The 20,000-nt window shown below is 76.4% G+C and overlaps 19 non-coding genes across 19 annotated transcripts; all 19 read right to left on the reverse strand.

The window, feature by feature from the left end:
* Positions 1–224: 224 nt before the first annotated feature.
* On the reverse strand, positions 225–343 carry LOC136139510 (5S ribosomal RNA). Its single transcript, XR_010657042.1, has one exon. It is a non-coding gene; the product is annotated as a 5S ribosomal RNA (ribosomal RNA).
* A 969-nt stretch (positions 344–1,312) lies between these two features.
* On the reverse strand, positions 1,313–1,431 carry LOC136139282 (5S ribosomal RNA). The gene has a single exon (XR_010656823.1). It is a non-coding gene; the product is annotated as a 5S ribosomal RNA (ribosomal RNA).
* Positions 1,432–2,401: 970 nt separating this feature from the next.
* LOC136139293 (5S ribosomal RNA) lies at positions 2,402–2,520 on the reverse strand. Its single transcript, XR_010656834.1, has one exon. It is a non-coding gene; the product is annotated as a 5S ribosomal RNA (ribosomal RNA).
* A 970-nt stretch (positions 2,521–3,490) lies between these two features.
* LOC136139305 (5S ribosomal RNA) lies at positions 3,491–3,609 on the reverse strand. Its single transcript, XR_010656845.1, has one exon. It is a non-coding gene; the product is annotated as a 5S ribosomal RNA (ribosomal RNA).
* A 969-nt stretch (positions 3,610–4,578) lies between these two features.
* Positions 4,579–4,697, reverse strand: LOC136139318 (5S ribosomal RNA). The gene has a single exon (XR_010656857.1). It is a non-coding gene; the product is annotated as a 5S ribosomal RNA (ribosomal RNA).
* Positions 4,698–5,667: 970 nt separating this feature from the next.
* On the reverse strand, positions 5,668–5,786 carry LOC136139330 (5S ribosomal RNA). Its single transcript, XR_010656868.1, has one exon. It is a non-coding gene; the product is annotated as a 5S ribosomal RNA (ribosomal RNA).
* Positions 5,787–6,762: 976 nt separating this feature from the next.
* Positions 6,763–6,881, reverse strand: LOC136139341 (5S ribosomal RNA). Its single transcript, XR_010656879.1, has one exon. It is a non-coding gene; the product is annotated as a 5S ribosomal RNA (ribosomal RNA).
* Positions 6,882–7,805: 924 nt separating this feature from the next.
* LOC136139352 (5S ribosomal RNA) lies at positions 7,806–7,924 on the reverse strand. The gene has a single exon (XR_010656890.1). It is a non-coding gene; the product is annotated as a 5S ribosomal RNA (ribosomal RNA).
* Positions 7,925–8,894: 970 nt separating this feature from the next.
* LOC136139363 (5S ribosomal RNA) lies at positions 8,895–9,013 on the reverse strand. Its single transcript, XR_010656901.1, has one exon. It is a non-coding gene; the product is annotated as a 5S ribosomal RNA (ribosomal RNA).
* A 969-nt stretch (positions 9,014–9,982) lies between these two features.
* LOC136139374 (5S ribosomal RNA) lies at positions 9,983–10,101 on the reverse strand. The gene has a single exon (XR_010656912.1). It is a non-coding gene; the product is annotated as a 5S ribosomal RNA (ribosomal RNA).
* A 978-nt stretch (positions 10,102–11,079) lies between these two features.
* Positions 11,080–11,198, reverse strand: LOC136139385 (5S ribosomal RNA). Its single transcript, XR_010656923.1, has one exon. It is a non-coding gene; the product is annotated as a 5S ribosomal RNA (ribosomal RNA).
* Positions 11,199–12,122: 924 nt separating this feature from the next.
* On the reverse strand, positions 12,123–12,241 carry LOC136139472 (5S ribosomal RNA). Its single transcript, XR_010657007.1, has one exon. It is a non-coding gene; the product is annotated as a 5S ribosomal RNA (ribosomal RNA).
* Positions 12,242–13,215: 974 nt separating this feature from the next.
* Positions 13,216–13,334, reverse strand: LOC136139396 (5S ribosomal RNA). Its single transcript, XR_010656934.1, has one exon. It is a non-coding gene; the product is annotated as a 5S ribosomal RNA (ribosomal RNA).
* A 971-nt stretch (positions 13,335–14,305) lies between these two features.
* Positions 14,306–14,424, reverse strand: LOC136139438 (5S ribosomal RNA). The gene has a single exon (XR_010656975.1). It is a non-coding gene; the product is annotated as a 5S ribosomal RNA (ribosomal RNA).
* A 923-nt stretch (positions 14,425–15,347) lies between these two features.
* On the reverse strand, positions 15,348–15,466 carry LOC136139408 (5S ribosomal RNA). The gene has a single exon (XR_010656945.1). It is a non-coding gene; the product is annotated as a 5S ribosomal RNA (ribosomal RNA).
* A 982-nt stretch (positions 15,467–16,448) lies between these two features.
* On the reverse strand, positions 16,449–16,567 carry LOC136139419 (5S ribosomal RNA). The gene has a single exon (XR_010656956.1). It is a non-coding gene; the product is annotated as a 5S ribosomal RNA (ribosomal RNA).
* A 923-nt stretch (positions 16,568–17,490) lies between these two features.
* LOC136139473 (5S ribosomal RNA) lies at positions 17,491–17,609 on the reverse strand. The gene has a single exon (XR_010657008.1). It is a non-coding gene; the product is annotated as a 5S ribosomal RNA (ribosomal RNA).
* Positions 17,610–18,581: 972 nt separating this feature from the next.
* On the reverse strand, positions 18,582–18,700 carry LOC136139431 (5S ribosomal RNA). Its single transcript, XR_010656968.1, has one exon. It is a non-coding gene; the product is annotated as a 5S ribosomal RNA (ribosomal RNA).
* A 969-nt stretch (positions 18,701–19,669) lies between these two features.
* On the reverse strand, positions 19,670–19,788 carry LOC136139442 (5S ribosomal RNA). Its single transcript, XR_010656979.1, has one exon. It is a non-coding gene; the product is annotated as a 5S ribosomal RNA (ribosomal RNA).
* Between the last annotated feature and the right edge of the window lie 212 nt (positions 19,789–20,000).

Consider the following 20,000-nt stretch of genomic DNA (forward strand, 5'->3'; position numbering starts at 1 on the left):
GGTCCGGGCCAGCCACCCCGGGAGCGTCCGGGGTGCGGCTGCCTTCCGGGGCCGCCTTCTGGCCGCCCGGCCGGCCGGGCCGGCGGGGAGCGGCCCCTCCGGCGCACGCGCGCCGTGGTGGGAGGGGCCTGAGGAGGTGGGGCCTGCAGCGGGACCCGGCGGGGGCGGAGCCGGCGGCCACCGCCCGCGGGCGAGTAAAGGAGAAGGCGGAGCGGGAGGCAAAAAGCCTACAGCACCCGGTATTCCCAGGCGGTCTCCCATCCAAGTACTAACCAGGCCCGACCCTGCTTAGTTTCCGAGATCAGACGAGATCGGGCGCGTTCTGGGTGGTATGGCCGTAGACGGCGGCGGGGACCGCGGGCTGCCTCTTGAGGCCCAGTTGCGCTGGCGCTGGCGCCTTAAGGCCAGCCAGCCCGGCGGTCAGCCCGCCCCGGCGGGACCCCGCCGCCCGCCCAGGCAGGGGGAACGGACGTCTCGTGTATCGGGCGGTGGCGGAGGGTTTGGCCACCACCTCCCAGCCGAGGGCGGGCGTGACCCAGCAAACCCTTCGGCGCTTGGCGCCCCGCCCAACATCCCGCACGTCGCTCACAGGGACGTGGCCCCGGAGGCTTCGGGGCCCGGGGCCCGCGGTCCCTGGGGCATCGCCCCTGCCCGCCCACGCGGCGCTAGGCGCAGCCCGGCCGCAGCCCGGGCCGGCCCTGCTGCCCGACAGCAGCTGACCCGAAGCCACTGGGAGCCACCATTGCGTCGCCACGGCCCCTCAGCCCCGGCAAGGCCACCTTTGCCCGCACACCACCCGCCGAGCTCAGGAGCCCGCCCCTGGTGGCCGGCAGGCCCGGGGAAGCGGCCCCGGCCCTCGATCCCGCTCCCGCACCCGGCCGCGGCGACACGGCGGAGGCGGGGCTTCTGCCGGAGTGAGCTGTGGCGGGACACACCGGCGCACAGGTGGCGGCAGCGGGGCTGGGCGCCAGTGGGGGCGGCCAGGTGCAGGTCGAGGGGCTCGCTGGCCGAAAGGACGGCAACCGGGCCCGCGGCGGATTCTGGTCCGGGCCAGCCACCCCGGGAGCCTCCGGGGTGCGGCTGCCTTCTGGGGCCGCCTTCTGGCCGCCCGGCCGGCCGTGCCGGCGGGGAGCGGCCCCTCCGGCGCACCCGCGTGCGCGCGCACGCACACACACACACACACACACACGCGCGCGCGCGCCGTGGTGGGAGGGGCCTGAGGAGGTGGGGCCTGCAGCGGGGCCCGGCGGGGGCGGAGCCGGCGGCCACCGCCCGCGGGCGAGTAAAGGAGAAGGCGGAGCGGGAGGCAAAAAGCCTACAGCACCCGGTATTCCCAGGCGGTCTCCCATCCAAGTACTAACCAGGCCCGACCCTGCTTAGCTTCCGAGATCAGACGAGATCGGGCGCGTTCAGGGTGGTATGGCCGTAGACGGGGGCGGGGACCGCGGGCTGCCTCTTGAGGCCCAGTTGCGCTGGCGCTGGCGCCTTAGGGCCAGCCAGCCCGGCGGTCAGCCCGCCCCGGCGGGACCCCGCCGCCCGCCCAGGCAGGGGGAACGGACGTCTCGTGTATCGGGCGGTGGCGGAGGGTTTGGCCACCACCTCCCAGCCGAGGGCGGGCGTGACCCAGCAAACCCTTCGGCGCTTGGCGCCCCGCCCAACATCCCGCACGTCGCTCACAGGGACGTGGCCCCGGAGGCTTCGGGGCCCGGGGCCCGCGGTCCCTGGGGCATCGCCCCTGCCCGCCCACGCGGCGCTAGGCGCAGCCCGGCCGCAGCCCGGGCCGGCCCTGCTGCCCGACAGCAGCTGACCCGAAGCCACTGGGAGCCACCATTGCGTCGCCACGGCCCCTCAGCCCCGGCAAGGCCACCTTTGCCCGCACACCACCCGCCGAGCTCAGGAGCCCGCCCCTGGTGGCCGGCAGGCCCGGGGAAGCGGCCCCGGCCCTCGATCCCGCTCCCGCACCCGGCCGCGGCGACACGGCGGAGGCGGGGCTTCTGCCGGAGGGAGCTGTGGCGGGACACACCGGCGCACAGGTGGCGGCAGCGGGGCTGGGCGCCAGTGGGGGCGGCCAGGTGCAGGTCGAGGGGCTCGCTGGCCGAAAGGACGGCAACCGGGCCCGCGGCGGATTCTGGGTCCGGGCCAGCCACCCCGGGAGCGTCCGGGGTGCGGCTGCCTTCCGGGGCCGCCTTCTGGCCGCCCGGCCGGCCGTGCCGGCGGGGAGCGGCCCCTCCGGCGCACCCGCGCGCGCGCGCACGCACACACACACACACACACACACGCGCGCGCGCGCCGTGGTGGGAGGGGCCTGAGGAGGTGGGGCCTGCAGCGGGGCCCGGCGGGGGCGGAGCCGGCGGCCACCGCCCGCGGGCGAGTAAAGGAGAAGGCGGAGCGGGAGGCAAAAAGCCTACAGCACCCGGTATTCCCAGGCGGTCTCCCATCCAAGTACTAACCAGGCCCGACCCTGCTTAGCTTCCGAGATCAGACGAGATCGGGCGCGTTCAGGGTGGTATGGCCGTAGACGGGGGCGGGGACCGCGGGCTGCCTCTTGAGGCCCAGTTGCGCTGGCGCTGGCGCCTTAGGGCCAGCCAGCCCGGCGGTCAGCCCGCCCCGGCGGGACCCCGCCGCCCGCCCAGGCAGGGGGAACGGACGTCTCGTGTATCGGGCGGTGGCGGAGGGTTTGGCCACCACCTCCCAGCCGAGGGCGGGCGTGACCCAGCAAACCCTTCGGCGCTTGGCGCCCCGCCCAACATCCCGCACGTCGCTCACAGGGACGTGGCCCCGGAGGCTTCGGGGCCCGGGGCCCGCGGTCCGTGGGGCATCGCCCCTGCCCGCCCACGCGGCGCTAGGCGCAGCCCGGCCGCAGCCCGGGCCGGCCCTGCTGCCCGACAGCAGCTGGCCCGAAGCCACTGGGAGCCACCATTGCGTCGCCACGGCCCCTCAGCCCCGGCAAGGCCACCTTTGCCCGCACACCACCCGCCGAGCTCAGGAGCCCGCCCCTGGTGGCCGGCAGGCCCGGGGGAGCGGCCCCGGCCCTCGATCCCGCTCCCGCACCCGGCCGCGGCGACACGGCGGAGGCGGGGCTTCTGCCGGAGGGAGCTGTGGCGGGACACACCGGCGCACAGGTGGCGGCAGCGGGGCTGGGCGCCAGTGGGGGCGGCCAGGTGCAGGTCGAGGGGCTCGCTGGCCGAAAGGACGGCAACCGGGCCCGCGGCGGATTCTGGGTCCGGGCCAGCCACCCCGGGAGCGTCCGGGGTGCGGCTGCCTTCCGGGGCCGCCTTCTGGCCGCCCGGCCGGCCGTGCCGGCGGGGAGCGGCCCCTCCGGCGCACCCGCGCGCGCGCGCACGCACACACACACACACACACACACGCGCGCGCGCGCCGTGGTGGGAGGGGCCTGAGGAGGTGGGGCCTGCAGCGGGGCCCGGCGGGGGCGGAGCCGGCGGCCACCGCCCGCGGGCGAGTAAAGGAGAAGGCGGAGCGGGAGGCAAAAAGCCTACAGCACCCGGTATTCCCAGGCGGTCTCCCATCCAAGTACTAACCAGGCCCGACCCTGCTTAGCTTCCGAGATCAGACGAGATCGGGCGCGTTCAGGGTGGTATGGCCGTAGACGGGGGCGGGGACCGCGGGCTGCCTCTTGAGGCCCAGTTGCGCTGGCGCTGGCGCCTTAGGGCCAGCCAGCCCGGCGGTCAGCCCGCCCCGGCGGGACCCCGCCGCCCGCCCAGGCAGGGGGAACGGACGTCTCGTGTATCGGGCGGTGGCGGAGGGTTTGGCCACCACCTCCCAGCCGAGGGCGGGCGTGACCCAGCAAACCCTTCGGCGCTTGGCGCCCCGCCCAACATCCCGCACGTCGCTCACAGGGACGTGGCCCCGGAGGCTTCGGGGCCCGGGGCCCGCGGTCCCTGGGGCATCGCCCCTGCCCGCCCACGCGGCGCTAGGCGCAGCCCGGCCGCAGCCCGGGCCGGCCCTGCTGCCCGACAGCAGCTGACCCGAAGCCACTGGGAGCCACCATTGCGTCGCCACGGCCCCTCAGCCCCGGCAAGGCCACCTTTGCCCGCACACCACCCGCCGAGCTCAGGAGCCCGCCCCTGGTGGCCGGCAGGCCCGGGGAAGCGGCCCCGGCCCTCGATCCCGCTCCCGCACCCGGCCGCGGCGACACGGCGGAGGCGGGGCTTCTGCCGGAGGGAGCTGTGGCGGGACACACCGGCGCACAGGTGGCGGCAGCGGGGCTGGGCGCCAGTGGGGGCGGCCAGGTGCAGGTCGAGGGGCTCGCTGGCCGAAAGGACGGCAACCGGGCCCGCGGCGGATTCTGGTCCGGGCCAGCCACCCCGGGAGCCTCCGGGGTGCGGCTGCCTTCCGGGGCCGCCTTCTGGCCGCCCGGCCGGCCGTGCCGGCGGGGAGCGGCCCCTCCGGCGCACCCGCGCGCGCGCGCACGCACACACACACACACACACACACGCGCACGCGCGCCGTGGTGAGAGGGGCCTGAGGAGGTGGGGCCTGCAGCGGGGCCCGGCGGGGGCGGAGCCGGCGGCCACCGCCCGCGGGCGAGTAAAGGAGAAGGCGGAGCGGGAGGCAAAAAGCCTACAGCACCCGGTATTCCCAGGCGGTCTCCCATCCAAGTACTAACCAGGCCCGACCCTGCTTAGCTTCCGAGATCAGACGAGATCGGGCGCGTTCAGGGTGGTATGGCCGTAGACGGGGGCGGGGACCGCGGGCTGCCTCTTGAGGCCCAGTTGCGCTGGCGCTGGCGCCTTAGGGCCAGCCAGCCCGGCGGTCAGCCCGCCCCGGCGGGACCCCGCCGCCCGCCCAGGCAGGGGGAACGGACGTCTCGTGTATCGGGCGGTGGCGGAGGGTTTGGCCACCACCTCCCAGCCGAGGGCGGGCGTGACCCAGCAAACCCTTCGGCGCTTGGCGCCCCGCCCAACATCCCGCACGTCGCTCACAGGGACGTGGCCCCGGAGGCTTCGGGGCCCGGGGCCCGCGGTCCCTGGGGCATCGCCCCTGCCCGCCCACGCGGCGCTAGGCGCAGCCCGGCCGCAGCCCGGGCCGGCCCTGCTGCCCGACAGCAGCTGACCCGAAGCCACTGGGAGCCACCATTGCGTCGCCACGGCCCCTCAGCCCCGGCAAGGCCACCTTTGCCCGCACACCACCCGCCGAGCTCAGGAGCCCGCCCCTGGTGGCCGGCAGGCCCGGGGAAGCGGCCCCGGCCCTCGATCCCGCTCCCGCACCCGGCCGCGGCGACACGGCGGAGGCGGGGCTTCTGCCGGAGGGAGCTGTGGCGGGACACACCGGCGCACAGGTGGCGGCAGCGGGGCTGGGCGCCAGTGGGGGCGGCCAGGTGCAGGTCGAGGGGCTCGCTGGCCGAAAGGAGGGCAACCGGGCCCGCGGCGGATTCTGGGTCCGGGCCAGCCACCCCGGGAGCGTCCGGGGTGCGGCTGCCTTCCGGGGCCGCCTTCTGGCCGCCCGGCCGGCCGTGCCGGCGGGGAGCGGCCCCTCCGGCGCACCCGCGCGCGCGCGCACGCACACACACACACACACACACACGCGCGCGCGCGCCGTGGTGGGAGGGGCCTGAGGAGGTGGGGCCTGCAGCGGGGCCCGGCGGGGGCGGAGCCGGCGGCCACCGCCCGCGGGCGAGTAAAGGAGAAGGCGGAGCGGGAGGCAAAAAGCCTACAGCACCCGGTATTCCCAGGCGGTCTCCCATCCAAGTACTAACCAGGCCCGACCCTGCTTAGCTTCCGAGATCAGACGAGATCGGGCGCGTTCAGGGTGGTATGGCCGTAGACGGGGGCGGGGACCGCGGGCTGCCTCTTGAGGCCCAGTTGCGCTGGCGCTGGCGCCTTAGGGCCAGCCAGCCCGGCGGTCAGCCCGCCCCGGCGGGACCCCGCCGCCCGCCCAGGCAGGGGGAACGGACGTCTCGTGTATCGGGCGGTGGCGGAGGGTTTGGCCACCACCTCCCAGCCGAGGGCGGGCGTGACCCAGCAAACACTTCGGCGCTTGGCGCCCCGCCCAACATCCCGCACGTCGCTCACAGGGACGTGGCCCCGGAGGCTTCGGGGCCCGGGGCCCGCGGTCCGTGGGGCATCGCCCCTGCCCGCCCACGCGGCGCTAGGCGCAGCCCGGCCGCAGCCCGGGCCGGGCCTGCTGCCCGACAGCAGCTGGCCCGAAGCCACTGGGAGCCACCATTGCGTCGCCACGGCCCCTCAGCCCCGGCAAGGCCACCTTTGCCCGCACACCACCCGCCGAGCTCAGGAGCCCGCCCCTGGTGGCCGGCAGGCCCGGGGAAGCGGCCCCGGCCCTCGATCCCGCTCCCGCACCCGGCCGCGGCGACACGGCGGAGGCGGGGCTTCTGCCGGCGGGAGCTGTGGCGGGACACACCGGCGCACAGGTGGCGGCAGCGGGGCTGGGCGCCAGTGGGGGCGGCCAGGTGCAGGTCGAGGGGCTCGCTGGCCGAAAGGACGGCAACCGGGCCCGCGGCGGATTCTGGGTCCGGGCCAGCCACCCCGGGAGCGTCCGGGGTGCGGCTGCCTTCTGGGGCCGCCTTCTGGCCGCCCGGCCGGCCGTGCCGGCGGGGAGCGGCCCCTCCTGCGCACCCGCGCGCGCGCGCACGCACACACACACACACACACACACACACACGCGCGCGCGCGCCGTGTTGGGAGGGGCCTGAGGAGGTGGGGCCTGCAGCGGGGCCCGGCGGGGGCGGAGCCGGCGGCCACCGCCCGCGGGCGAGTAAAGGAGAAGGCGGAGCGGGAGGCAAAAAGCCTACAGCACCCGGTATTCCCAGGCGGTCTCCCATCCAAGTACTAACCAGGCCCGACCCTGCTTAGCTTCCGAGATCAGACGAGATCGGGCGCGTTCAGGGTGGTATGGCCGTAGACGGGGGCGGGGACCGCGGGCTGCCTCTTGAGGCCCAGTTGCGCTGGCGCTGGCGCCTTAGGGCCAGCCAGCCCGGCGGTCAGCCCGCCCCGGCGGGACCCCGCCGCCCGCCCAGGCAGGGGGAACGGACGTCTCGTGTATCGGGCGGTGGCGGAGGGTTTGGCCACCACCTCCCAGCCGAGGGCGGGCGTGACCCAGCAAACCCTTCGGCGCTTGGCGCCCCGCCCAACATCCCGCACGTCGCTCACAGGGACGTGGCCCCGGAGGCTTCGGGGCCCGGGGCCCGCGGTCCGTGGGGCATCGCCCCTGCCCGCCCACGCGGCGCTAGGCGCAGCCCGGCCGCAGCCCGGGCCGGCCCTGCTGCCCGACAGCAGCTGGCCCGAAGCCACTGGGAGCCACCATTGCGTCGCCACGGCCCCTCAGCCCCGGCAAGGCCACCTTTGCCCGCACACCACCCGCCGAGCTCAGGAGCCCGCCCCTGGTGGCCGGCAGGCCCGGGGGAGCGGCCCCGGCCCTCGATCCCGCTCCCGCACCCGGCCGCGGCGACACGGCGGAGGCGGGGCTTCTGCCGGAGGGAGCTGTGGCGGGACACACCGGCGCACAGGTGGCGGCAGCGGGGCTGGGCGCCAGTGGGGGCGGCCAGGTGCAGGTCGAGGGGCTCGCTGGCCGAAAGGACGGCAACCGGGCCCGCGGCGGATTCTGGGTCCGGGCCAGCCACCCCGGGAGCGTCCGGGGTGCGGCTGCCTTCCGGGGCCGCCTTCTGGCCGCCCGGCCGGCCGGGCCGGCGGGGAGCGGCCCCTCCGGCGCACGCGCGCCGTGGTGGGAGGGGCCTGAGGAGGTGGGGCCTGCAGCGGGGCCCGGCGGGGGCGGAGCCGGCGGCCACCGCCCGCGGGCTAGTAAAGGAGAAGGCGGAGCGGGAGGCAAAAAGCCTACAGCACCCGGTATTCCCAGGCGGTCTCCCATCCAAGTACTAACCAGGCCCGACCCTGCTTAGCTTCCGAGATCAGACGAGATCGGGCGCGTTCAGGGTGGTATGGCCGTAGACGGGGGCGGGGACCGCGGGCTGCCTCTTGAGGCCCAGTTGCGCTGGCGCTGGCGCCTTAAGGCCAGCCAGCCCGGCGGTCAGCCCGCCCCGGCGGGACCCCGCCGCCCGCCCAGGCAGGGGGAACGGACGTCTCGTGTATCGGGCGGTGGCGGAGGGTTTGGCCACCACCTCCCAGCCGAGGGCGGGCGTGACCCAGCAAACCCTTCGGCGCTTGGCGCCCCGCCCAACATCCCGCACGTCGCTCACAGGGACGTGGCCCCGGAGGCTTCGGGGCCCGGGGCCCGCGGTCCCTGGGGCATCGCCCCTGCCCGCCCACGCGGCGCTAGGCGCAGCCCGGCCGCAGCCCGGGCCGGCCCTGCTGCCCGACAGCAGCTGACCCGAAGCCACTGGGAGCCACCATTGCGTCGCCACGGCCCCTCAGCCCCGGCAAGGCCACCTTTGCCCGCACACCACCCGCCGAGCTCAGGAGCCCGCCCCTGGTGGCCGGCAGGCCCAGGGAAGCGGCCCCGGCCCTCGATCCCGCTCCCGCACCCGGCCGCGGCGACACGGCGGAGGCGGGGCTTCTGCCGGAGGGAGCTGTGGCGGGACACACCGGCGCACAGGTGGCGGCAGCGGGGCTGGGCGCCAGTGGGGGCGGCCAGGTGCAGGTCGAGGGGCTCGCTGGCCGAAAGGACGGCAACCGGGCCCGCGGCGGATTCTGGGTCCGGGCCAGCCACCCCGGGAGCGTCCGGGGTGCGGCTGCCTTCCGGGGCCGCCTTCTGGCCGCCCGGCCGGCCGTGCCGGCGGGGAGCGGCCCCTCCGGCGCACCCGCGCGCGCGCGCACGCACACACACACACACACACACACGCGCGCGCGCGCCGTGGTGGGAGGGGCCTGAGGAGGTGGGGCCTGCAGCGGGGCCCGGCGGGGGCGGAGCCGGCGGCCACCGCCCGCGGGCGAGTAAAGGAGAAGGCGGAGCGGGAGGCAAAAAGCCTACAGCACCCGGTATTCCCAGGCGGTCTCCCATCCAAGTACTAACCAGGCCCGACCCTGCTTAGCTTCCGAGATCAGACGAGATCGGGCGCGTTCAGGGTGGTATGGCCGTAGACGGGGGCGGGGACCGCGGGCTGCCTCTTGAGGCCCAGTTGCGCTGGCGCTGGCGCCTTAGGGCCAGCCAGCCCGGCGGTCAGCCCGCCCCGGCGGGACCCCGCCGCCCGCCCAGGCAGGGGGAACGGACGTCTCGTGTATCGGGCGGTGGCGGAGGGTTTGGCCACCACCTCCCAGCCGAGGGCGGGCATGACCCAGCAAACCCTTCGGCGCTTGGCGCCCCGCCCAACATCCCGCACGTCGCTCACAGGGACGTGGCCCCGGAGGCTTCGGGGCCCGGGGCCCGCGGTCCCTGGGGCATCGCCCCTGCCCGCCCACGCGGCGCTAGGCGCAGCCCGGCCGCAGCCCGGGCCGGCCCTGCTGCCCGACAGCAGCTGACCCGAAGCCACTGGGAGCCACCATTGCGTCGCCATGGCCCCTCAGCCCCGGCAAGGCCACCTTTGCCCGCACACCACCCGCCGAGCTCAGGAGCCCGCCCCTGGTGGCCGGCAGGCCCGGGGAAGCGGCCCCGGCCCTCGATCCCGCTCCCGCACCCGGCCGCGGCGACACGGCGGAGGCGGGGCTTCTGCCGGAGGGAGCTGTGGCGGGACACACCGGCGCACAGGTGGCGGCAGCGGGGCTGGGCGCCAGTGGGGGCGGCCAGGTGCAGGTCGAGGGGCTCGCTGGCCGAAAGGACGGCAACCGGGCCCGCGGCGGATTCTGGTCCGGGCCAGCCACCCCGGGAGCCTCCGGGGTGCGGCTGCCTTCTGGGGCCGCCTTCTGGCCGCCCGGCCGGCCGTGCCGGCGGGGAGCGGCCCCTCCGGCGCACCCGCGCGCGCGCGCACGCACACACACACACACACACACACGCGCGCGCGCGCCGTGGTGAGAGGGGCCTGAGGAGGTGGGGCCTGCAGCGGGGCCCGGCGGGGGCGGAGCCGGCGGCCACCGCCCGCGGGCGAGTAAAGGAGAAGGCGGAGCGGGAGGCAAAAAGCCTACAGCACCCGGTATTCCCAGGCGGTCTCCCATCCAAGTACTAACCAGGCCCGACCCTGCTTAGCTTCCGAGATCAGACGAGATCGGGCGCGTTCAGGGTGGTATGGCCGTAGACGGGGGCGGGGACCGCGGGCTGCCTCTTGAGGCCCAGTTGCGCTGGCGCTGGCGCCTTAGGGCCAGCCAGCCCGGCGGTCAGCCCGCCCCGGCGGGACCCCGCCGCCCGCCCAGGCAGGGGGAACGGACGTCTCGTGTATCGGGCGGTGGCGGAGGGTTTGGCCACCACCTCCCAGCCGAGGGCGGGCGTGACCCAGCAAACCCTTCGGCGCTTGGCGCCCCGCCCAACATCCCGCACGTCGCTCACAGGGACGTGGCCCCGGAGGCTTCGGGGCCCGGGGCCCGCGGTCCCTGGGGCATCGCCCCTGCCCTCCCACGCGGCGCTAGGCGCAGCCCGGCCGCAGCCCGGGCCGGCCCTGCTGCCCGACAGCAGCTGACCCGAAGCCACTGGGAGCCACCATTGCGTCGCCACGGCCCCTCAGCCCCGGCAAGGCCACCTTTGCCCGCACACCACCCGCCGAGCTCAGGAGCCCGCCCCTGGTGGCCGGCAGGCCCGGGGAAGCGGCCCCGGCCCTCGATCCCGCTCCCGCACCCGGCCGCGGCGACACGGCGGAGGCGGGGCTTCTGCCGGAGGGAGCTGTGGCGGGACACACCGGCGCACAGGTGGCGGCAGCGGGGCTGGGCGCCAGTGGGGGCGGCCAGGTGCAGGTCGAGGGGCTCGCTGGCCGAAAGGAGGGCAACCGGGCCCGCGGCGGATTCTGGGTCCGGGCCAGCCACCCCGGGAGCGTCCGGGGTGCGGCTGCCTTCTGGGGCCGCCTTCTGGCCGCCCGGCCGGCCGTGCCGGCGGGGAGCGGCCCCTCCGGCGCACCCGCGCGCGCGCGCACGCCCACACACACACACACACACACACACACACACGCGCGCGCGCCGTGGTGGGAGGGGCCTGAGGAGGTGGGGCCTGCAGCGGGGCCCGGCGGGGGCGGAGCCGGCGGCCACCGCCCAAGGGCGAGTAAAGGAGAAGGCGGAGCGGGAGGCAAAAAGCCTACAGCACCCGGTATTCCCAGGCGGTCTCCCATCCAAGTACTAACCAGGCCCGACCCTGCTTAGCTTCCGAGATCAGACGAGATCGGGCGCGTTCAGGGTGGTATGGCCGTAGACGGGGGCGGGGACCGCGGGCTGCCTCTTGAGGCCCAGTTGCGCTGGCGCTGGCGCCTTAGGGCCAGCCAGCCCGGCGGTCAGCCCGCCCCGGCGGGACCCCGCCGCCCGCCCAGGCAGGGGGAACGGACGTCTCGTGTATCGGGCGGTGGCGGAGGGTTTGGCCACCACCTCCCAGCCGAGGGCGGGCGTGACCCAGCAAACCCTTTGGCGCTTGGCGCCCCGCCCAACATCCCGCACGTCGCTCACAGGGACGTGGCCCCGGAGGCTTCGGGGCCCGGGGCCCGCGGTCCGTGGGGCATCGCCCCTGCCCGCCCACGCGGCGCTAGGCGCAGCCCGGCCACAGCCCGGGCCGGCCCTGCTGCCCGACAGCAGCTGGCCCGAAGCCACTGGGAGCCACCATTGCGTCGCCACGGCCCCTCAGCCCCGGCAAGGCCACCTTTGCCCGCACACCACCCGCCGAGCTCAGGAGCCCGCCCCTGGTGGCCGGCAGGCCCGGGGGAGCGGCCCCGGCCCTCGATCCCGCTCCCGCACCCGGCCGCGGCGACACGGCGGAGGCGGGGCTTCTGCCGGAGGGAGCTGTGGCGGGACACACCGGCGCACAGGTGGCGGCAGCGGGGCTGGGCGCCAGTGGGGGCGGCCAGGTGCAGGTCGAGGGGCTCGCTGGCCGAAAGGACGGCAACCGGGCCCGCGGCGGATTCTGGGTCCGGGCCAGCCACCCCGGGAGCGTCCGGGGTGCGGCTGCCTTCCGGGGCCGCCTTCTGGCCGCCCGGCCGGCCGGGCCGGCGGGGAGCGGCCCCTCCGGCGCACGCGCGCCGTGGTGGGAGGGGCCTGAGGAGGTGGGGCCTGCAGCGGGACCCGGCGGGGGCGGAGCCGGCGGCCACCGCCCGCGGGCGAGTAAAGGAGAAGGCGGAGCGGGAGGCAAAAAGCCTACAGCACCCGGTATTCCCAGGCGGTCTCCCATCCAAGTACTAACCAGGCCCGACCCTGCTTAGTTTCCGAGATCAGACGAGATCGGGCGCGTTCAGGGTGGTATGGCCGTAGACGGCGGCGGGGACCGCGGGCTGCCTCTTGAGGCCCAGTTGCGCTGGCGCTGGCGCCTTAAGGCCAGCCAGCCCGGCGGTCAGCCCGCCCCGGCGGGACCCCGCCGCCCGCCCAGGCAGGGGGAACGGACGTCTCGTGTATCGGGCGGTGGCGGAGGGTTTGGCCACCACCTCCCAGCCGAGGGCGGGCGTGACCCAGCAAACCCTTCGGCGCTTGGCGCCCCGCCCAACATCCCGCACGTCGCTCACAGGGACGTGGCCCCGGAGGCTTCGGGGCCCGGGGCCCGCGGTCCGTGGGGCATCGCCCCTGCCCGCCCACGCGGCGCTAGGCGCAGCCCGGCCGCAGCCCGGGCCGGCCCTGCTGCCCGACAGCAGCTGACCCGAAGCCACTGGGAGCCACCATTGCGTCGCCACGGCCCCTCAGCCCTGGCAAGGCCACCTTTGCCCGCACACCACCCGCCGAGCTCAGGAGCCCGCCCCTGGTGGCCGGCAGGCCCGGGGAAGCGGCCCCGGCCCTCGATCCCGCTCCCGCACCCGGCCGCGGCGACACGGCGGAGGCGGGGCTTCTGCCGGAGGGAGCTGTGGCGGGACACACCGGCGCACAAGTGGCGGCAGCGGGGCTGGGCGCCAGTGGGGGCGGCCAGGTGCAGGTCGAGGGGCTCGCTGGCCGAAAGGACGGCAACCGGGCCCGCGGCGGATTCTGGGTCCGGGCCAGCCACCCCGGGAGCGTCCGGGGTGCGGCTGCCTTCTGGGGCCGCCTTCTGGCCGCCCGGCCGGCCGTGCCGGCGGGGAGCGGCCCCTCCGGCGCACCCGCGCGCGCGCGCACGCACACACACACACACACACACACACACACGCGCGCGCGCCGTGGTGGGAGGGGCCTGAGGAGGTGGGGCCTGCAGCGGGGCCCGGCGGGGGCGGAGCCGGCGGCCACCGCCCGCGGGCGAGTAAAGGAGAAGGCGGAGCGGGAGGCAAAAAGCCTACAGCACCCGGTATTCCCAGGCGGTCTCCCATCCAAGTACTAACCAGGCCCGACCCTGCTTAGCTTCCGAGATCAGACGAGATCGGGCGCGTTCAGGGTGGTATGGCCGTAGACGGGGGCGGGGACCGCGGGCTGCCTCTTGAGGCCCAGTTGCGCTGGCGCTGGCGCCTTAGGGCCAGCCAGCCCGGCGGTCAGCCCGCCCCGGCGGGACCCCGCCGCCCGCCCAGGCAGGGGGAACGGACGTCTCGTGTATCGGGCGGTGGCGGAGGGTTTGGCCACCACCTCCCAGCCGAGGGCGGGCGTGACCCAGCAAACCCTTCGGCGCTTGGCGCCCCGCCCAACATCCCGCACGTCGCTCACAGGGACGTGGCCCCGGAGGCTTCGGGGCCCGGGGCCCGCGGTCCGTGGGGCATCGCCCCTGCCCGCCCACGCGGCGCTAGGCGCAGCCCGGCCGCAGCCCGGGCCGGCCCTGCTGCCCGACAGCAGCTGGCCCGAAGCCACTGGGAGCCACCATTGCGTCGCCACGGCCCCTCAGCCCCGGCAAGGCCACCTTTGCCCGCACACCACCCGCCGAGCTCAGGAGCCCGCCCCTGGTGGCCGGCAGGCCCGGGGGAGCGGCCCCGGCCCTCGATCCCGCTCCCGCACCCGGCCGCGGCGACACGGCGGAGGCGGGGCTTCTGCCGGAGGGAGCTGTGGCGGGACACACCGGCGCACAGGTGGCGGCAGCGGGGCTGGGCGCCAGTGGGGGCGGCCAGGTGCAGGTCGAGGGGCTCGCTGGCCGAAAGGACGGCAACCGGGCCCGCGGCGGATTCTGGTCCGGGCCAGCCACCCCGGGAGCGTCCGGGGTGCAGCTGCCTTCTGGGGCCGCCTTCTGGCCGCCCGGCCGGCCGTGCCGGCGGGGAGCGGCCCCTCCGGCGCACCCGCGCGCGCGCGCACGCACACACACACACACACACACACACACGCGCGCGCGCCGTGGTGAGAGGGGCCTGAGGAGGTGGGGCCTGCAGCGGGGCCCGGCGGGGGCGGAGCCGGCGGCCACCGCCCTCGGGCTAGTAAAGGAGAAGGCGGAGCGGGAGGCAAAAAGCCTACAGCACCCGGTATTCCCAGGCGGTCTCCCATCCAAGTACTAACCAGGCCCGACCCTGCTTAGCTTCCGAGATCAGACGAGATCGGGCGCGTTCAGGGTGGTATGGCCGCAGACGGGGGCGGGGCTCGCGGGCTGCCTCTTGAGGCCCAGTTGCGCTGGCGCTGGCGCCTTAGGGCCAGCCAGCCCGGCGGTCAGCCCGCCCCGGCGGGACCCCGCCGCCCGCCCAGGCAGGGGGAACGGACGTCTCGTGTATCGGGCGGTGGCGGAGGGTTTGGCCACCACCTCCCAGCCGAGGGCGGGCGTGACCCAGCAAACCCTTCGGCGCTTGGCGCCCCGCCCAACATCCCGCACGTCGCTCACAGGGACGTGGCCCCGGAGGCTTCGGGGCCCGGGGCCCGCGGTCCCTGGGGCATCGCCCCTGCCCGCCCACGCGGCGCTAGGCGCAGCCCGGCCGCAGCCCGGGCCGGCCCTGCTGCCCGACAGCAGCTGACCCGAAGCCACTGGGAGCCACCATTGCGTCGCCACGGCCCCTCAGCCCCGGCAAGGCCACCTTTGCCCGCACACCACCCGCCGAGCTCAGGAGCCCGCCCCTGGTGGCCGGCAGGCCCGGGGAAGCGGCCCCGGCCCTCGATCCCGCTCCCGCACCCGGCCGCGGCGACACGGCGGAGGCGGGGCTTCTGCCGGAGGGAGCTGTGGCGGGACACACCGGCGCACAGGTGGCGGCAGCGGGGCTGGGCGCCAGTGGGGGCGGCCAGGTGCAGGTCGAGGGGCTCGCTGGCCGAAAGGACGGCAACCGGGCCCGCGGCGGATTCTGGTCCGGGCCAGCCACCCCGGGAGCCTCCGGGGTGCGGCTGCCTTCCGGGGCCGCCTTCTGGCCGCCCGGCCGGCCGGGCCGGCGGGGAGCGGCCCCTCCGGCGCACGCGCGCCGTGTTGGGAGGGGCCTGAGGAGGTGGGGCCTGCAGCGGGGCCCGGCGGGGGCGGAGCCGGCGGCCACCGCCCGCGGGCGAGTAAAGGAGAAGGCGGAGCGGGAGGCAAAAAGCCTACAGCACCCGGTATTCCCAGGCGGTCTCCCATCCAAGTACTAACCAGGCCCGACCCTGCTTAGCTTCCGAGATCAGACGAGATCGGGCGCGTTCAGGGTGGTATGGCCGTAGACGGGGGCGGGGACCGCGGGCTGCCTCTTGAGGCCCAGTTGCGCTGGCGCTGGCGCCTTAAGGCCAGCCAGCCCGGCGGTCAGCCCGCCCCGGCGGGACCCCGCCGCCCGCCCAGGCAGGGGGAACGGACGTCTCGTGTATCGGGCGGTGGCGGAGGGTTTGGCCACCACCTCCCAGCCGAGGGCGGGCGTGACCCAGCAAACCCTTCGGCGCTTGGCGCCCCGCCCAACATCCCGCACGTCGCTCACAGGGACGTGGCCCCGGAGGCTTCGGGGCCCGGGGCCCGCGGTCCCTGGGGCATCGCCCCTGCCCGCCCACGCGGCGCTAGGCGCAGCCCGGCCGCAGCCCGGGCCGGCCCTGCTGCCCGACAGCAGCTGACCCGAAGCCACTGGGAGCCACCATTGCGTCGCCACGGCCCCTCAGCCCCGGCAAGGCCACCTTTGCCCGCACACCACCCGCCGAGCTCAGGAGCCCGCCCCTGGTGGCCGGCAGGCCCGGGGAAGCGGCCCCGGCCCTCGATCCCGCTCCCGCACCCGGCCGCGGCGACACGGCGGAGGCGGGGCTTCTGCCGGAGGGAGCTGTGGCGGGACACACCGGCGCACAGGTGGCGGCAGCGGGGCTGGGCGCCAGTGGGGGCGGCCAGGTGCAGGTCGAGGGGCTCGCTGGCCGAAAGGAGGGCAACCGGGCCCGCGGCGGATTCTGGGTCCGGGCCAGCCACCCCGGGAGCGTCCGGGGTGCGGCTGCCTTCTGGGGCCGCCTTCTGGCCGCCCGGCCGGCCGTGCCGGCGGGGAGCGGCCCCTCCGGCGCACCCGCGCGCGCGCGCACGCCCACACACACACACACACACACACACACACACACACACGCGCGCGCCGTGGTGGGAGGGGCCTGAGGAGGTGGGGCCTGCAGCGGGGCCCGGCGGGGGCGGAGCCGGCGGCCACCGCCCAAGGGCGAGTAAAGGAGAAGGCGGAGCGGGAGGCAAAAAGCCTACAGCACCCGGTATTCCCAGGCGGTCTCCCATCCAAGTACTAACCAGGCCCGACCCTGCTTAGCTTCCGAGATCAGACGAGATCGGGCGCGTTCAGGGTGGTATGGCCGTAGACGGGGGCGGGGACCGCGGGCTGCCTCTTGAGGCCCAGTTGCGCTGGCGCTGGCGCCTTAGGGCCAGCCAGCCCGGCGGTCAGCCCGCCCCGGCGGGACCCCGCCGCCCGCCCAGGCAGGGGGAACGGACGTCTCGTGTATCGGGCGGTGGCGGAGGGTTTGGCCACCACCTCCCAGCCGAGGGCGGGCGTGACCCAGCAAACCCTTCGGCGCTTGGCGCCCCGCCCAACATCCCGCACGTCGCTCACAGGGACGTGGCCCCGGAGGCTTCGGGGCCCGGGGCCCGCGGTCCCTGGGGCATCGCCCCTGCCCGCCCACGCGGCGCTAGGCGCAGCCCGGCCGCAGCCCGGGCCGGCCCTGCTGCCCGACAGCAGCTGGCCCGAAGCCACTGGGAGCCACCATTGCGTCGCCACGGCCCCTCAGCCCCGGCAAGGCCACCTTTGCCCGCACACCACCCGCCGAGCTCAGGAGCCCGCCCCTGGTGGCCGGCAGGCCCGGGGGAGCGGCCCCGGCCCTCGATCCCGCTCCCGCACCCGGCCGCGGCGACACGGCGGAGGCGGGGCTTCTGCCGGAGGGAGCTGTGGCGGGACACACCGGCGCACAGGTGGCGGCAGCGGGGCTGGGCGCCAGTGGGGGCGGCCAGGTGCAGGTCGAGGGGCTCGCTGGCCGAAAGGACGGCAACCGGGCCCGCGGCGGATTCTGGGTCCGGGCCAGCCACCCCGGGAGCGTCCGGGGTGCGGCTGCCTTCCGGGCCGCCTTCTGGCCGCCCGGCCGGCCGGGCCGGCGGGGAGCGGCCCCTCCGGCGCACGCGCGCCGTGGTGGGAAGGGCCTGAGGAGGTGGGGCCTGCAGCGGGGCCCGGCGGGGGCGGAGCCGGCGGCCACCGCCCAAGGGCGAGTAAAGGAGAAGGCGGAGCGGGAGGCAAAAAGCCTACAGCACCCGGTATTCCCAGGCGGTCTCCCATCCAAGTACTAACCAGGCCCGACCCTGCTTAGTTTCCGAGATCAGACGAGATCGGGCGCGTTCAGGGTGGTATGGCCGTAGACGGCGGCGGGGACCGCGGGCTGCCTCTTGAGGCCCAGTTGCGCTGGCGCTGGCGCCTTAAGGCCAGCCAGCCCGGCGGTCAGCCCGCCCCGGCGGGACCCCGCCGCCCGCCCAGGCAGGGGGAACGGACGTCTCGTGTATCGGGCGGTGGCGGAGGGTTTGGCCACCACCTCCCAGCCGAGGGCGGGCGTGACCCAGCAAACCCTTCGGCGCTTGGCGCCCCGCCCAACATCCCGCACGTCGCTCACAGGGACGTGGCCCCGGAGGCTTCGGGGCCCGGGGCCCGCGGTCCGTGGGGCATCGCCCCTGCCCGCCCACGCGGCGCTAGGCGCAGCCCGGCCGCAGCCCGGGCCGGCCCTGCTGCCCGACAGCAGCTGACCCGAAGCCACTGGGAGCCACCATTGCGTCGCCACGGCCCCTCAGCCCCGGCAAGGCCACCTTTGCCCGCACACCACCCGCCGAGCTCAGGAGCCCGCCCCTGGTGGCCGGCAGGCCCGGGGAAGCGGCCCCGGCCCTCGATCCCGCTCCCGCACCCGGCCGCGGCGACACGGCGGAGGCGGGGCTTCTGCCGGAGGGAGCTGTGGCGGGACACACCGGCGCACAGGTGGCGGCAGCGGGGCTGGGCGCCAGTGGGGGCGGCCAGGTGCAGGTCGAGGGGCTCGCTGGCCGAAAGGACGGCAACCGGGCCCGCGGCGGATTCTGGGTCCGGGCCAGCCACCCCGGGAGCGTCCGGGGTGCGGCTGCCTTCTGGGGCCGCCTTCTGGCCGCCCGGCCGGCCGTGCCGGCGGGGAGCGGCCCCTCCGGCGCACCCGCGCGCGCGCGCACGCACACACACACACACACACACACACACGCGCGCGCGCCGTGGTGGGAGGGGCCTGAGGAGGTGGGGCCTGCAGCGGGGCCCGGCGGGGGCGGAGCCGGCGGCCACCGCCCGCGGGCGAGTAAAGGAGAAGGCGGAGCGGGAGGCAAAAAGCCTACAGCACCCGGTATTCCCAGGCGGTCTCCCATCCAAGTACTAACCAGGCCCGACCCTGCTTAGCTTCCGAGATCAGACGAGATCGGGCGCGTTCAGGGTGGTATGGCCGTAGACGGGGGCGGGGACCGCGGGCTGCCTCTTGAGGCCCAGTTGCGCTGGCGCTGGCGCCTTAGGGCCAGCCAGCCCGGCGGTCAGCCCGCCCCGGCGGGACCCCGCCGCCCGCCCAGGCAGGGGGAACGGACGTCTCGTGTATCGGGCGGTGGCGGAGGGTTTGGCCACCACCTCCCAGCCGAGGGCGGGCGTGACCCAGCAAACCCTTCGGCGCTTGGCGCCCCGCCCAACATCCCGCACGTCGCTCACAGGGACGTGGCCCCGGAGGCTTCGGGGCCCGGGGCCCGCGGTCCGTGGGGCATCGACCCTGCCCGCCCACGCGGCGCTAGGCGCAGCCCGGCCGCAGCCCGGGCCGGCCCTGCTGCCCGACAGCAGCTGGCCCGAAGCCACTGGGAGCCACCATTGCGTCGCCACGGCCCCTCAGCCCCGGCAAGGCCACCTTTGCCCGCACACCACCCGCCGAGCTCAGGAGCCCGCCCCTGGTGGCCGGCAGGCCCGGGGGAGCGGCCCCGGCCCTCGATCCCGCTCCCGCACCCGGCCGCGGCGACACGGCGGAGGCGGGGCTTCTGCCGGAGGGAGCTGTGGCGGGACACACCGGCGCACAGGTGGCGGCAGCGGGGCTGGGCGCCAGTGGGGGCGGCCAGGTGCAGGTCGAGGGGCTCGCTGGCCGAAAGGACGGCAACCGGGCCCGCGGCGGATTCTGGTCCGGGCCAGCCACTCCGGGAGCGTCCGGGGTGCGGCTGCCTTCTGGGGCCGCCTTCTGGCCGCCCGGCCGGCCGTGCCGGCGGGGAGCAGCCCCTCCGGCGCACCCGCGCGCGCGCGCACGCACACACACACACACACACACACGCGCGCGCGCGCCGTGGTGAGAGGGGCCTGAGGAGGTGGGGCCTGCAGCGGGGCCCGGCGGGGGCGGAGCCGGCGGCCACCGCCCGCGGGCGAGTAAAGGAGAAGGCGGAGCGGGAGGCAAAAAGCCTACAGCACCCGGTATTCCCAGGCGGTCTCCCATCCAAGTACTAACCAGGCCCGACCCTGCTTAGCTTCCGAGATCAGACGAGATCGGGCGCGTTCAGGGTGGTATGGCCGTAGACGGGGGCGGGGACCGCGGGCTGCCTCTTGAGGCCCAGTTGCGCTGGCGCTGGCGCCTTAGGGCCAGCCAGCCCGGCGGTCAGCCCGCCCCGGCGGGACCCCGCCGCCCGCCCAGGCAGGGGGAACGGACGTCTCGTGTATCGGGCGGTGGCGGAGGGTTTGGCCACCACCTCCCAGCCGAGGGCGGGCGTGACCCAGCAAACCCTTCGGCGCT

Source organism: Phocoena phocoena, chromosome 19 (genome assembly GCF_963924675.1).
Source record: "Phocoena phocoena chromosome 19, mPhoPho1.1, whole genome shotgun sequence".
In the NCBI taxonomy this organism is placed as follows: domain Eukaryota; kingdom Metazoa; phylum Chordata; class Mammalia; order Artiodactyla; family Phocoenidae; genus Phocoena; species Phocoena phocoena.